The sequence below is a fragment of the Ziziphus jujuba genome, chromosome 11 (assembly GCF_031755915.1).
Source record: "Ziziphus jujuba cultivar Dongzao chromosome 11, ASM3175591v1".
In the NCBI taxonomy this organism is placed as follows: Eukaryota; Viridiplantae; Streptophyta; class Magnoliopsida; order Rosales; family Rhamnaceae; genus Ziziphus; species Ziziphus jujuba.
The window spans coordinates 1,148,301-1,162,612 of record NC_083389.1 but is presented as its reverse complement, the minus strand read 5'-3'; the positions used below and the strand labels follow the sequence as shown (position 1 = coordinate 1,162,612).

Below are 14,312 nucleotides of genomic sequence, written 5' to 3'. Positions count from 1 at the left end.
TGCAATTGGTATTTTTGCTTATCCTCGTATCTTTCAAAACTGGAAACTTAGGGAAGTGCTTTATAAACATATTTATAAAAAAAACATATTCAATTTGAATTTATCCTTTTCATGCTTACTATAACTAGTTATTTTGGTTTTCTACAAGTAGCTTTGACTATAACCTCAACCCCATTTATTGGTCTAAACAAGATACGATTATTTGAAATTAATTGCATGAACCATTCTTAAAAAAACCCTTATGTGGTAGTTCATATATTTTATAGTTCCTTACCCTGTCAATTTCCAATTATTGGTCATTGAGATTCATGGGTAATACGGATTAATATTTAAAGATAGAATAGATATATTTTCTCCGTTCAAAGAAATTGAAATGATTAAAGTTTTTCTATTTGGAATTGTCTTATGTCAAATTCCTATTACTTTGGTTGGATTATTTGTAACTGCATATTTACAATACAGACATGGTGATCAATTGGATGTTTGATTAATTAACGTCTCATTTTTTTGATTGACCTCCTACTTTCTTTTTCTTTAATCTACAAGAGGTCCAATTAAGATTGCTGTTAAAGTATTTCAGCATAATTTTCAATCGAACAAGTAACAAGAACGGAATCACGCTCTGTAGGATTTGAACCTACGACATCGTGCTTTGGAGACCCACATTCTACCAAACTAAACTAAGAGCGCTTTATTATCACAAAAACGATTTTGTGACCCAATTTGTCTTGCATGTATATACTATCATAAAAAATATAATAAAACTAGAGATTGATTTTGTATATCCAATCTTACTGCCCATAAGTAATATGAAGGGATGACAGGATTTGAACCCATGACATTTTGTACCTAAAACAAATGCGCTAGCAAGCTATGCTACATCCCTTCAATTGGCTACAGTGTCATTGTAGAGAATCTCTGTCTTGTTTTCCACATCTTTATTTCTTCCATTAATATACACAAACTATCTTGCTATTTCTTCTTTTTTGCCTCATATATCATATAACATATAATAATAAAAGACTTATATTATATACATATTAAATAAAGATAAAACCCGCCGTAAAGTAAAAAAAATGAATATTTTTTGGGAATTCTCGTGTAGAAGTAAAAAAGGACTTATCTTCATTACCTTTTCTTAATAATGAGAAACAATTTGAAAGAAGCGAGTCGACCACTCGAACTACTGGTCTGAGAACTAAAATTAAATAACTCTTCAATTGAATCGAAATAAAATTCCAATCCGAACTCAAATACGAATTTACATTTTGTTCGAAAACTTTGAGAATCCAGGTTTAATTATTGTGTTGTAAGAAAAAATAATTGGGAAAGAAGAACAATTCTTTTTTTATTGAACATGTTTGTTCATTTTGACAACTTTCTCATAGGATGATATTTTATCATACTAATTTCTACTCTACCTTCCCGGAATTCATTCTACAGGGAACTCCATTTAAAACATTCCAATGGATTCCTTCCAATCTCCTTATTTTATGATCTCATTAGAAATCATATAAAAACAATTCCTATTTAATATAGCTATTTGTACAAGTATTTTACGATTAAGAAGCAACTGCCCCTTGTACAGATTGTGTATTAGTCTACTATAACTATAGTATACATTATTGTCTCGACTTACTGCATTTACCTGAGTGATCCATAAACGCCGAAAATCTCTCTTTTGCCTATCTCTATCCTGATGAGCTGAAACCAAAGCTCCTATTTTCTGTTGAGTAATAGTCCGAGTAAGTCTTGAATGAGCCCCTCGAAAGCTTAAGGCAAATAAACAAATTTTTATTCTACGTTTTCGAGCTATATATCCTGTTTAATTCTGGTTATTGAATAAATGAAACTTTGACGAATAACTAATTGATTTCTTTTCTTTCAGTTATTTTCTTCCCTTTTCCTAGTCTATTAATAACAAAACGTATTCTTCCAATGTATAAAACAAAATTCCAATGGCTTTTACTAGTATAACCTTCCCGACCATGATTTTTTTTACAGGCTTTCACCTTGAAATAATAATTTTTTTGATAGCTAGTATCAAAAAAACATATTAAATCAAAAAGTAGTAAATATAAATGGGTATAGTGGGTTCCATCGTTTCTATGGTTTCTTCGTAATTGGTGAGGTCCTCTCTATACACCGGAGACCTTTCTTTCATTTAATGAATGTTATTGTTAACTTGTACAGTTCACACTCTTTGGCTCTACCCATAATTATCTAGTAATATGTCTTTCACAACGAAACCCACCGATACAGTAATGTTATTTAATTATGAAGATTAGCTGAGTAGCTGACCCTGTTAGTTCGTTCTTGCAAGAGTCAAGAATAAAGGCATAACCTTTCCGCCTTTTAAATTGGATTTTCCTGCTTAATGGATACCATTTTCTACCAATGGGGAATTCTTTCTCGTCGTAAATTAAAAATTGAAATGATTGGGTTTGGTACCAATGAAAATCATAAATTTCTGGAGTTTTAACCCCGGTTAGCAAAGGACCCGAAAAACTTTCGAGTTATGAATCGGGAATAGAACCAATGGGGGATGCTTGGTTACAATTTCGAATCTATTATTATATGCTTGCTCTCGTTTTTGTTGTTTTTGATGTTGAAATGGTTTTTCATTATCCATGGGCAATGAGTTTTGATGTATTGGGGGGATTCGTATTTATAGAAGTTTTAATTTTCATGCTTATCCTAATTGTTGGTTCAATTTATGCATGGCGAAAAGGAGCTTTGGAATGGTCTTAGCTCTTGAGTATTCATCAGATAATAAATAAATAAATAAATCGAAACATTTATGAATTCCATTATTGAGTTTCCCTTCCTTGATTGAACAATCCAAAATTCAGTTATTTCAACTACATCAAGTGATCATTCAAATTGGTCAAGACTCTCCAGTTTATGACCGCTTCTCTATTGTACCAGTTGTTGCTTTATTGAATTTGATTCATTAATAAGATCGCGACTCAACTTTTATCCTTATGGACTGGTGCCAAGATCTAGTCCTAGATAGGCAGATCTAATTTTAACAGCGGGTACAGTAACAATGAAAATGGCCCCTTCCTTAGTGAGATTATATGAACATATGCCTTAACCGAAATATGTTATTTCTATGGGAGCATGTACAATAACAGAGGGGATGTTCAGTACCAATTCTTATAGTACTGTTCGGGGGTTGATAAGCTAATTCCCATAGATGTCTATTTGCTTGGTTGTCCACCTAAACCAGAGGTCGTTATAGATGCTATAACAAAACTTTGGAAAAAAATATCTCGAGAAATCTATGAAGTTTAGATCTCAACAGGCGAATCAGTGTTTTACTACCAGCCACAAGTTTCATGTTGGACGTAGTACTCATATGGGAAATTATAATGCAAGATTACTCTATCAACCACCATCTACTTCAGAGATCCCCCCTTAAACATTTTTCAAATACTAAAGTTCAATATCTTCCCATGAATTAGTGAATTAGGCAGGAGCTTTTTTTTGTACATATACAGAATACCAAACAGCAAGCCAATCTTCATAAATTTCATCGTAATTGTAAATGTCAAATATTTAAAATACTTATACAATACAAATAAAATACAATACAAATAAAAAATGCGGGAGAGATAAAAAAGATGCAGGGTCATTTGTCTGCTTTGTTAGTCAAACATGGGCTAGTTCATAGATCTTTGGGCTTTGATTACTAAGGAATAAAGACTTTACAAATAAAGCCCGAGGATTGGCATTCCATTGTTGTCATTTTATATGTATACAGTTACAATTATGTATGCTCCCAATGCTCCTATGATGTAGTACCTGGTGGACTGTTAGCTAGTGTGTGTCATCTTATGTGAATAGAGTATGGTATAGATCAATTGGAAGAAGTATGCATAAAAGTATTTGCCCCAAGGCGGAATCCTAGAATTCCTTCTGTTTTCTGGGTTAGGAAAAGTGCAGATTTTCAATAAAGGGAATCTTATGATATGTTGGGAATCTTTTATAATAATCATGCACGTCTAAAACGTATCTTTATGCCGGAAAGTTGGATAGGATGGTCTTTACGTAAGGATTATATTGCCCCTAATTTTTATGAACTACAACATGCTCATTGAATAATCAGAAACTCATCTTCACTTCTACAACTCCAGATATTTAGAGAATATTTGTACTTTTTTTTATAGATCAAAGAGCTGAAGTTTCATTCATTTCATATATTATGTATAAGTTAAAAAAAAGGATAGGCTAAAAAAAATCCTAAAGAAAAAAATAAAAAAAAATAAAATTAGAGGGATTCAGTACGATTTTCAAAATTTGAAAGATACTTTTTCCACATGAGCTGAGCTGAGTCAATGGAATGAAAGAGTTAATGATGCAGAACTATGTACCGCGCACATCACTTAGATGGGTTCCAGAAAGTAACAACCTAGAAAGTAACAACATAGGGAGAAACGGGGAAATAGAATAAGAAAATAAAATTGAAAGAAATGGATGCAAGGGGTTCATATTATATTTGTATTATATCTGAAATGAATCTTGGCTATTCATACCCCTCAACTCCCCTTGTAATGTAGAAGAAGTAGTACCATTCTTTGGGAACGAGAGGAAACACAGTATCAACAAATAAATAAAAAAATGAGGAAACAAAATCTATTTGTCTCTTTAGATATGCTTTACTCATCTATAAATACTCATCTACAAATATTCTATATTTCTTAAATAGAAGGGGTATCTCTCCAGCCGCTTAGATGGATAAACATGTATCATGATCTATACTATTAATTAATGAATATGTATGTCGACCAATTTGTAGAATCGATAACCACACAAACAATCCATGTGCCAGGAATCATATTTGAACTGGTGACATAAGGATTTTCAGTCCTCTGCTCGACCGGCTGAGCTATCCCGATGATTCACAATGCATCATCCTCATTTTTATAGATGACTTGAGTCTACGTCAATTAAAAAGACGAAAAGGGGAGTACACAGTCTTATCTAGGCCTTCTTGAAAAAAAAGAAGTAAGAAAAAAGAAAACTTTGTAAGTTTCAGTACAGTACAAGAAAACGATGCTGTTGAATGAGAAAAAAAATTAATGAATGAGAAACATAATGAATGTTGAATGTTGAATGAGAAAAAAATTCTTTCATTTTTCATATAAACATATAAATAAATAAATAAATATTTGGGTCATCATTAATCATTTGGCTTGGAGATAGTATTTCAGTATGTATACGTATATATAGGTTTATTCTTCATCCTTTCTGGAGTTTCGATAGAAGTATTCCTTGACTAATGCATTGCAGCCAACTCCACTTGTTAGAATTGTTTCCATTGAGTCTTTGCACCTATCCTTTTTTATTATCACTTTCTGAATCCTTGTTTGTTTTTAGAAAATAGGATTTGGCTCAGGATTGCTCATTTATAATTCCAAGGTTTCTCTGAATTTGAAAGTTATCACTTGGTAGGTTTCCGTACCAAGGCTCAATCCAATTAAGTTCGTAGCGTCTACCAATTTTGCCATATCCTCCCCCCCCACACTTTTTATTAAGGTCTTGATGCCACTCTTCTTTATTCATTTATTTATATTAGGCTGGAACCGTTGAATTCATTAGATAGTAGTGGAAATGCATTTTCTCCTAATTTGGATTTATTGTCTATCTGCTTTCATCTCTATCGGATACTCATATTTGGTCCAATCAGAAAAGATTCTATCAGTTCTGTATTTGAAATTAAATTCAATACGAAATTAAATTCAATATACAATATATATATATATATGGATATATACCACATATATGTTATGTATATTTATTATACCTAAATATATATGTGGTAGATGTATAAGCTAACATGCTATGCCCCTATCTCTATCATTTTTAGTGTGTAATTTTGAATACTTAAACGATCGATTCTTTTTTTTTCGTTTTAGATTTCACCTTTCCGAATGAAAACATTGGAATGCTTCATTATGATCTGGATTGTATTTATATAGATTGGATTGCACTTTTCTTTTTCATTTTTTTCTTCCTCTTCCGCTTTTCTTAGGGCGGACCTTCTATAATAACAATATAAGTAATATAAAAAAAAAGAACTAAAAAGGAAATTTTTTATTATAATATTTTTATAATATTAATTCTTTATTATAATAATTATAATCTTTTTAATCTTTTTCATATTATAAACATTAATATTATAATATTCAAAAATAATTACAAAGTCATTTTTTAATTCACAAAAAAATTCTTACTATATAATCAACATATTGGTTATTGATAAACATAGAGTTGATAAAAAAATTGAAATTATATAGCGTTATATTAATTGTTATGTTAATTGCTATGTTTTATAATATTCAAATATCCAATATTTCTTTGAACTTCTATTCTAGATTCGTCTCCCCAGTCATATGAATTATGAACAGTTAGTAGCTATGATCCAGTAGTTTACTAAATTCCTATGCATGTGTAATTTGTGTTATGCGAGCTCCCTTAGCTCAGAGGTTAAAGCATCGCATTTGTAATGTGATGGTCATCGGTTCGATTACAATAGCTGGCTTTCTTCCATCTATTTGATTTTTTATTTATTTACAATATCGATAATAAGAATATTGAGATAATATGAATATTGAAAAGGCTTCATACCCTTTTACCTTACCAAGGGTCACCGATCTATTATCTCTCTATTATCTCATAGAAACTCCCAATTTAAAAAAAAAAAAAAACTAGAAGTTCAATCTCTGTAAAACAAATCAACCAAGAAAAGAAAACTTTGTTATTTATTTATATATTGCTTATTTATTATTTGCTTATTTATATTTTTTTATAAAATTAATTATTGTATTGTATAAAAATTATACACAATAATAAATAATATTTATATATACATATATTATATATACAATACAATAAGATTCAGATATTGATACAATTCATCTAATTATTTTTTGTAGTCCAAGACTTCAGTAAATTTCACTTCATTTATCATTTAGTTTAGTTTTAATTTCATTTAGGTCTATGAAATTTCAATAAAATAAGGAGTCTTTATGTCACGTTACAGAGCACCTCGTTTCAAAAAATATGTCATATGGGGGCTTTACCGGGACGAACTAGTCAAAACCTTGAGCCGGAAGCGATCTTAGAAACCAATTGTGCCCCGGTAAAAAATCCCAATATCGTATTTGTTTAGAAGAAAAACAAAAATTGTGCTTTCATTATGGTCTTACAGAACAACAATTACTTAAATATGTTCGTACCACCGGAAAAGCCAAAAGGTCGATGGGTCAGGTTGTACTACAATTACTTGAAATGCATTTGGATAACATACTTTTTCGATTGGGCATGGCTTGGACTATTCCCCAAGCTCGCCAATCGGTTAACCATAGACATATTTTAGTTAATGGTCGTATAGTAGATATACCAAGTTATGGCCCCAAACCCTGAGATATTATTACAGCAAGGGATGAACAAAAAACTAGGGCTGGTTCAAAATTATCTTGATTCAGCCTTCCCTGAGGAATTACCAAAACATTTAATGCTTCACCCATTTCAACATAAAGGATTAATCAATCAAATAATAGATAGTAAATGGGTCGGTCTGAAAATAAATGAGATGCTTGTTGTAGAATATTATTCTCGTCAGACTTAAACCAAACTAAAATAATAAGAATAGGGGTTTGGACACCCCTTACTACGTAAAAAGACCCAAGGTAAGGGGTTTTGATCAGGGGATTTTTTTCCCATTCATGTATCATAGATTAGTAGGGCGATTTTCATTCCTTGTCCCTTCTTTACATTACAGCATTTTCCATGCCATAGAAATTAGTATTAGGAGTAGAGAATCTAAATCAAAGAGAGGGCTAACTATTGGAATAATGGTATCCAACGTTATTTGATACATTGCGATCAGTAACATTGGTGAATTAGATAAAGTGTACGAAAAGAAAGGGATTCAAACCCTCGGTCAACAAAAGCCTACATAGCAGTTCCAATGCTATGCCTTCAACCACTCGGCCATCTCACCTACATAACGATTATGGTTCAGAAACCAAGTTTATAGTGAGTTATTCATATTTGATTTTTGGATAGGTGTGTACACTCTATTTTTTTTTTTAATAGAAAGACTTTTATTAAATTAAAGATAAACCCTTCCTTCGACGATGGGGAAAAATAATTTTTTTTGGTGAAAAACAATAGATAAAGATTTATGTTTGTGAAGACAGCACTCCCGGCTTTTTCTAATATTTATACCGGATTAAATCACTGAATTGGAACGAATACACCGAGCAATCTATTTTTTGAGACTATGTTTAATGGATACTTTTAGGTGATTATTATATTTAGTTTAAATTATTCATCCATTTTCATAAAAATTATAAAATGACTTTTTAGTTTTAGATCTTTCAATCCCTTATCCCAACTTCGGACCCATAGATTTATTCCAAATTCAGAAAACGTCCAGGGGTTTTTATATTTGATTTTATAGCGTATACCCTTTATACACACAACACAAAATGGATGATTAGTCTATTTTCATCCATCATAGAATGATTATTTGCTTCTTTTCTTCTCTCTTTTGATCATAATTCGATTAAAACATCTCTAATTATCCTAATCTGAAGGAAAAATTCTTTGATTCTTCAACTTCAATGAAATAGGAATAGTTCCTTTCATTCTTTTACTACTACTATTATATTACTACTATATTTTTACTAGTATAAATAGGAATCCCCACATATTTCTTAGTTTTTATTGATTAATGTGAAAAAGAAAAAGAAAGAATTTGAGTAGAAAGTCTTCTTTTTTAATGAGTCTGTTTTTACGTTATTTTATACTGTCCAATTCCCTTTATTTGGGGATTATTTTCTCACAACACGAAGGGTAATTCAAAGAAATTATAGAATGGATTTCTACCTATGTCTAGATTTGGAGTAAATGGAAATATTATTGATAAGACCTTCTCAATTGTAGCCAATATCTTATTGCGAATAATTCCGACAACTTCGGGAGAGAAAAAGGCATTCATTTATTACTGAGATGGTGCGATTTGATTCTTTTATTTATTATATTATAAAATATTATGTTATAATAAATTATAAAAATATATAATAAATTAATTATATTATAAATAAATTAATTACATTGTAATAAATTATAATTAATAAATAATATATTTATTGTATATATATTTAATAATAAATTTATTATGTATATGTATTATAATTATAAATAATTATATAATTATAATAAATTACAATTATCAATTATAAAGTTATAAATCAATTTTATATATTTTTTATATATTTTCTAATTTTTTCTTTTTTATAGTTATACTTTTTTATTTTACCATTCTCAATCTTAGGAGAAAGACACTCGGAATAGAAGGAAAAAAAATTTATTGAAATAAATCTACGCTTGTTAAAGGTGAAGTTTGTAAACAAAACAAGCCCTTCTGTCGTGTGTCCCCGATCAATGTAGCCTCAGATGCTTCAATTGTAGATTTTAGAGTATTGAGCGAAAAGTTACCCTATGGGTTAGGTCAAACCTACTCCACTAGTACCGATAGGGGGCATGGGGGAAGAGGCACTACTCCTAGGAATCAACAACATGAAAACTTTGGTATAAATTATACCTTTTCTTTATCAGGATCGGGACAAACAAGAATGGTTGGGACAATAAACATCCATCTCGTTCATATTTTGGATACCCATATAACCATCGAAGACTGGTGAAGTGACTAATTCCTGGAAATTAAGAGGCATTGAAGACAAAGAAATTGTTGGAGTCACCCTTTTTTATTTTATGTAGTAACAACATGCTTGATGTGAAGGAAAGGTTTTTTTACAAGAAAGTTGGTTAGAGACTTCTTGTAAAAACACTAGCCTCACTCAGTTTATAATGAGACTATTTTATTTCAATCTTTGTGGATTCCATGTATTATTCTCATTATACACATAAAGGAGGAGCCGTATGAGATGAAAATCTCATGTACTGTTATGAGATTCTTTGAATTGAACGACGATTGTAACAGATGTCGGCTCAACCCGAAGAAAATTATACGGAAGTTTTATAGAATTATTATGAAGCTATGCGATTAGAAATCGACCCTATGATCGAAGTTATATACTTTATAACGTAGGCCTTATCCATACAAGGAGCGAAGAATATACAAAAGCTTTGGAATATTATTTCAGGCACTAGAGTGAACCCATTCTTACCACGAGGTTTTAATAATATGGTCGTGATCTGTCATTACGTGCAACTATCTCAACTATAGAAAGGGAAAGAAAGAGCAAATCCGTTAATAAATACTAGAAAAAATAGGCGTTCTACATATCTATCATCCAAAACAACGATTTTTACTAGCTGTAGTAAAGAAATGCACTTCATAGAAGTGGAAATATGACTAAATTGGTATGCCGAGATACTTTATTCTATGGATAAAAGGTCTTACTGAAAAGGAAAGGCTGTAAAGATCAATTCGTGAGATTTTGGGCCAATACAATAACATCTGCTTACTTATATCATGATATGAGAAAAAAGTTAGGAATCCATTTATGTAATAGAGTTGATCCCTTAAGGTGTTGAGCAGCGATGTAGCATTAGATCCCAACGATAGTAAGTCTTTTTCTTCTTATGAAGAAAGTCTTTTTCAAAGATTTTATATAAATTTATATATGAAACCGAGATAGTTACCTTTCAGAAAATTCTAATGATAGCGGAAATACCTATGCTTTATAAAGGTGGGAGAAAAGATAAAACTGATTAAATCATTAAGCAAAATTAAAGTTTGAAACTCATAACCTCTTGTGGTTAACTCGATAGAAAAAAATGGGATAGATCCATAAGAAATCTTATTCAATTATATATGGTAGATTAAAAAAATGAGATACTAAAAGAATTTGACTGCTGAGCCATATGAGGTCGGAAACTCTGAAGTACGGTTCTAAAGGAAGGAATTTACTCACCTATTCCAACCGGGGAGATCAGGCCATTCAACAGAAGATTCTGAAATTGTGGACGCTTGGTTCGACCAAGCTTCCGAGTATTGAAGTGTAAAATTGGTTGAAGATCACAAGGCATTTCGAACAAGAACACTATTTTATTCTAACTTTTTTATTTTGTTTTATATTTTTCTTATTTGTTATAATGAATTGTTTATGAATTGTTTGTTGTCTCTATCAATCAAATAAAATGGATCATTTCTCTGGGAAGAACCAATCAAAAGATTTCATTATATCCCTTCTCTTTCTAAGATCGTTCTATTTTGTCTGCTATTTCATAGGGATAAACGATATACAGATAAGTTAGAAAATATATTTCTTTTCTGCTGTTATTAATAATAACTAATAAAAGTAAAAGAGACCCTCGAATGAGTAAATAGACATACTGGTATATCTCTTACTAATGACTAATGACTATTCACACGGTTTGGAATAGAGTAATAGTAATATATTCTATGTAAGACATAAAGTGTCTTCATTTAAGAACTTCTAATTAAAATATGAATACATTAGGTTGCACAAAAAAGAATTACGTCAATTCAAAGCGTCCTAAAAACATTTTATATGATTAAGAAGGTCCGTTAAGCGCCCCCTGACTATGTCATAATAGATTCGAACACTTGCCCCGAATCGACTTCCAGATCATAATTGCTCTAGTGAATAACTAAAGAAAATAGATAGATGGGAGATAGAAGATAAAAAACTAAGTCTAAACATCTCTCATAGGTTCACTAATTACTTAACTATTGGCGGGTCTTTTTGTATGTGTTGTCCAAAAAGAGGAGGACTTAATGATTATTCGTTTGCTGGAACCAGAAGTTAAAATTTGGTAGATAGGGATCCCATAAAAACTTATTCGAGGAATGGGCCAGACCAGGTCATTTCTCAAGAATAATAGCTAAAGGACCGGATACTACCACTTGGATCTGGAACCTACACGCTGGAGCTCATGATTTCGATAGCCATACCAATGATTTGGAGGAGATCTCTCGAAAAGTATTTAGTGCCCATTTCGGCCAACTCTCCATCATTTTTCTTTGGCTGAGTGGTATGTATTTCCACGGTGCTCGTTTTTCCAATTATGAAGCATGGCTAAGCGATCCTACTCATATTGGGCCTAATGCCCAAGTGGTTTGGCCAATAGTGGGTCAAGAAATATTGAATGGTGATGTAGGCGGTGGTTTCAGAGAAATATAAATAACCTCTGGTTTTTTCAGCTTTGGCGAGCATCTATAATAACTAGTGAATTATAGCTCTATTTTACTGCAGTTGGTGCATTGGTTTTTGTGAGCTTAATGCTTTTTACTGGTTGGTTCCATTATCATAAAATTGCTCCAAAATTGGCTTGGTTCCAAGATGTAGAATGTATGTTAAATCATCATTTAGCAGGGTTAATAGGACTTGCATCTCTTTCTTCGACAGGGCATCAAGTACATGTATCTTTGTTGATTAATCAATTTCTAAATGCTGGAGTAGATCCTAAAGAGATTCCACTTCCTCATGAATTTATCTTGAATCGAGATCTTTTGGCTAAACTTTATCCCAGTTTTGCTGAGGGAGCAACCTTTTTTCTCACATTGAATCGGTTAAAATATGCGGAATTTCTTACCTTTCGTCAAGGATTAGATCCAGTAACCGGGGATCTATGGCTGACTGATATAGCACACCATCATTTAGCTATTGCAATTCTTTTCATAATAGCAGGTCACATGTATGGGACCAACTGGGGCATTCGTCATGGCACAAAAGATATTTTAGAGGCTCATAAAGGCCCATTTACCGGCTAGGGTCATAAAGGTCTATATGAGATCCTAACAATGTCATGGCATTCTCAATTATCTATTAACCTAGCTATGTTGGGCTCTTTAACTATTGTTGCAGCTCACCATATGTATTCGATGCCCCCTCATCCATATATAACTTTCATTGTTCACACATCACCTGTGGATTGGTGGATTTCTCATAGTTGGTGGTGCTGCGTATGCAACCATTTTTTATGGTAAGAGACTATGATCCAACTACTCGATACAATGATCTATTAGATCGGGCCCTTAGACATCGCGATGCAATCATATCACATCTCAAATGGGCATGTATATTTTTAGGATTTCACAGTTTTGGTTTGTATATTCATAGTGATACTATGAGTGCTTTAGGGTGTCCCCAAGATATGTTTTCAGAAACAACTGTACAATTACACCCCATCTTTGCTCAATGGATACAACACACCCATGCTTTAGCACCTGGTGCAACGGCCCCTTATTCAACAACAAGTACCAGTTTAACGTGGGAGGGTGGTGATTTAGTGGTCATGGGTGGCAAGGTTGCTTGGTTACCTATTCCATTAGGAACTGCCAATTTTTTGGTACATCACATTCATGCATTTACGATTCATATGATGGTATTGATACTTCTGAAAGGTGTTCTATTTGCTCATAGTTCATGTTTGATACTACATAAAGCAAATCTTGGTTTTCGTTTCCCATGTGATGGGCCTGAAAGGGGGGGACATGTCAAGTATCCACTTAGGATCATGTCTTCTTCGGGCTATTCTGGATGTATAATTCAATTTTTGTAGTAATATTCCATTTCAGTTGGAAAATACAGTCAGATGTTATGGTAGTATAAGTGATTAAGGAATGGTAACTCATATCACGGGAGGCAACTTTGTGCAAAGTTCCATTAAGATTAATGGGTGGCTCTGCGATTTCTTATGGGCACAGGCATCCCAGGTAATTCAGTCCTATGGCTCTTCATTATCTGTATGTGGCCTTTTTTTCCTATATGCTCATTTTGTATGGACTTTTAGTTTAATGTTTATATTCAGCGGGCATGGTTATTGGCAAGAACTTATTGAATCCATCATTTGGGCTGATAATAAATTAAAAGTAGCTCCTGCTACTCAGCTTGGAGCCTTAAGCATTGTCCAAGGACTTGCTGTAGGAGTAACCCATTACCTTCTAGGTGGAATTACCACAACATGGGCGTTCTTCTTAGCAGGAATTATTTCCAAGGTTTAGCCAAGGCTTATCTCAGGACCCCTTTACACATTGTATTTGGTTTAGTATTACTACTGCACATGACTTCGAAACTCATGATGATATTACTAAGGAGTGTCTTTATTAGAATATTTTTGCTTCCCATTTCGGGCAATTAGCAATAATTTTTCTGTGGACTTTTGGAAATTTGTTTCATGTGGCTTGGAAAGGAACTTTTGAGGCATGGGTAGAGGACCCTTTACGGGTAAGACCTATTGCTCATGCAATTTGGGATCCTCATTTTGGTCAACAAGCTGTGGAAGCTTTTATTGGGGGGTGCTCT

At 32.4% G+C, this 14,312-nt stretch overlaps 1 non-coding gene and 2 pseudogenes across 1 annotated transcript; 2 read left to right on the top strand and 1 right to left on the bottom strand.

Moving 5' to 3' along the window:
* Positions 1-616: 616 nt before the first annotated feature.
* TRNAW-CCA (transfer RNA tryptophan (anticodon CCA)) lies at positions 617-690 on the bottom strand. The gene has a single exon. It is a non-coding gene; the product is annotated as a tRNA-Trp (tRNA).
* A 6,385-nt stretch (positions 691-7,075) lies between these two features.
* Positions 7,076-7,636, top strand: LOC132799854 (small ribosomal subunit protein uS4c-like; annotated as a pseudogene).
* Positions 7,637-11,782: 4,146 nt separating this feature from the next.
* LOC125419339 (photosystem I P700 chlorophyll a apoprotein A1-like) lies at positions 11,783-14,011 on the top strand (annotated as a pseudogene).
* Positions 14,012-14,312: the final 301 nt, after the last annotated feature.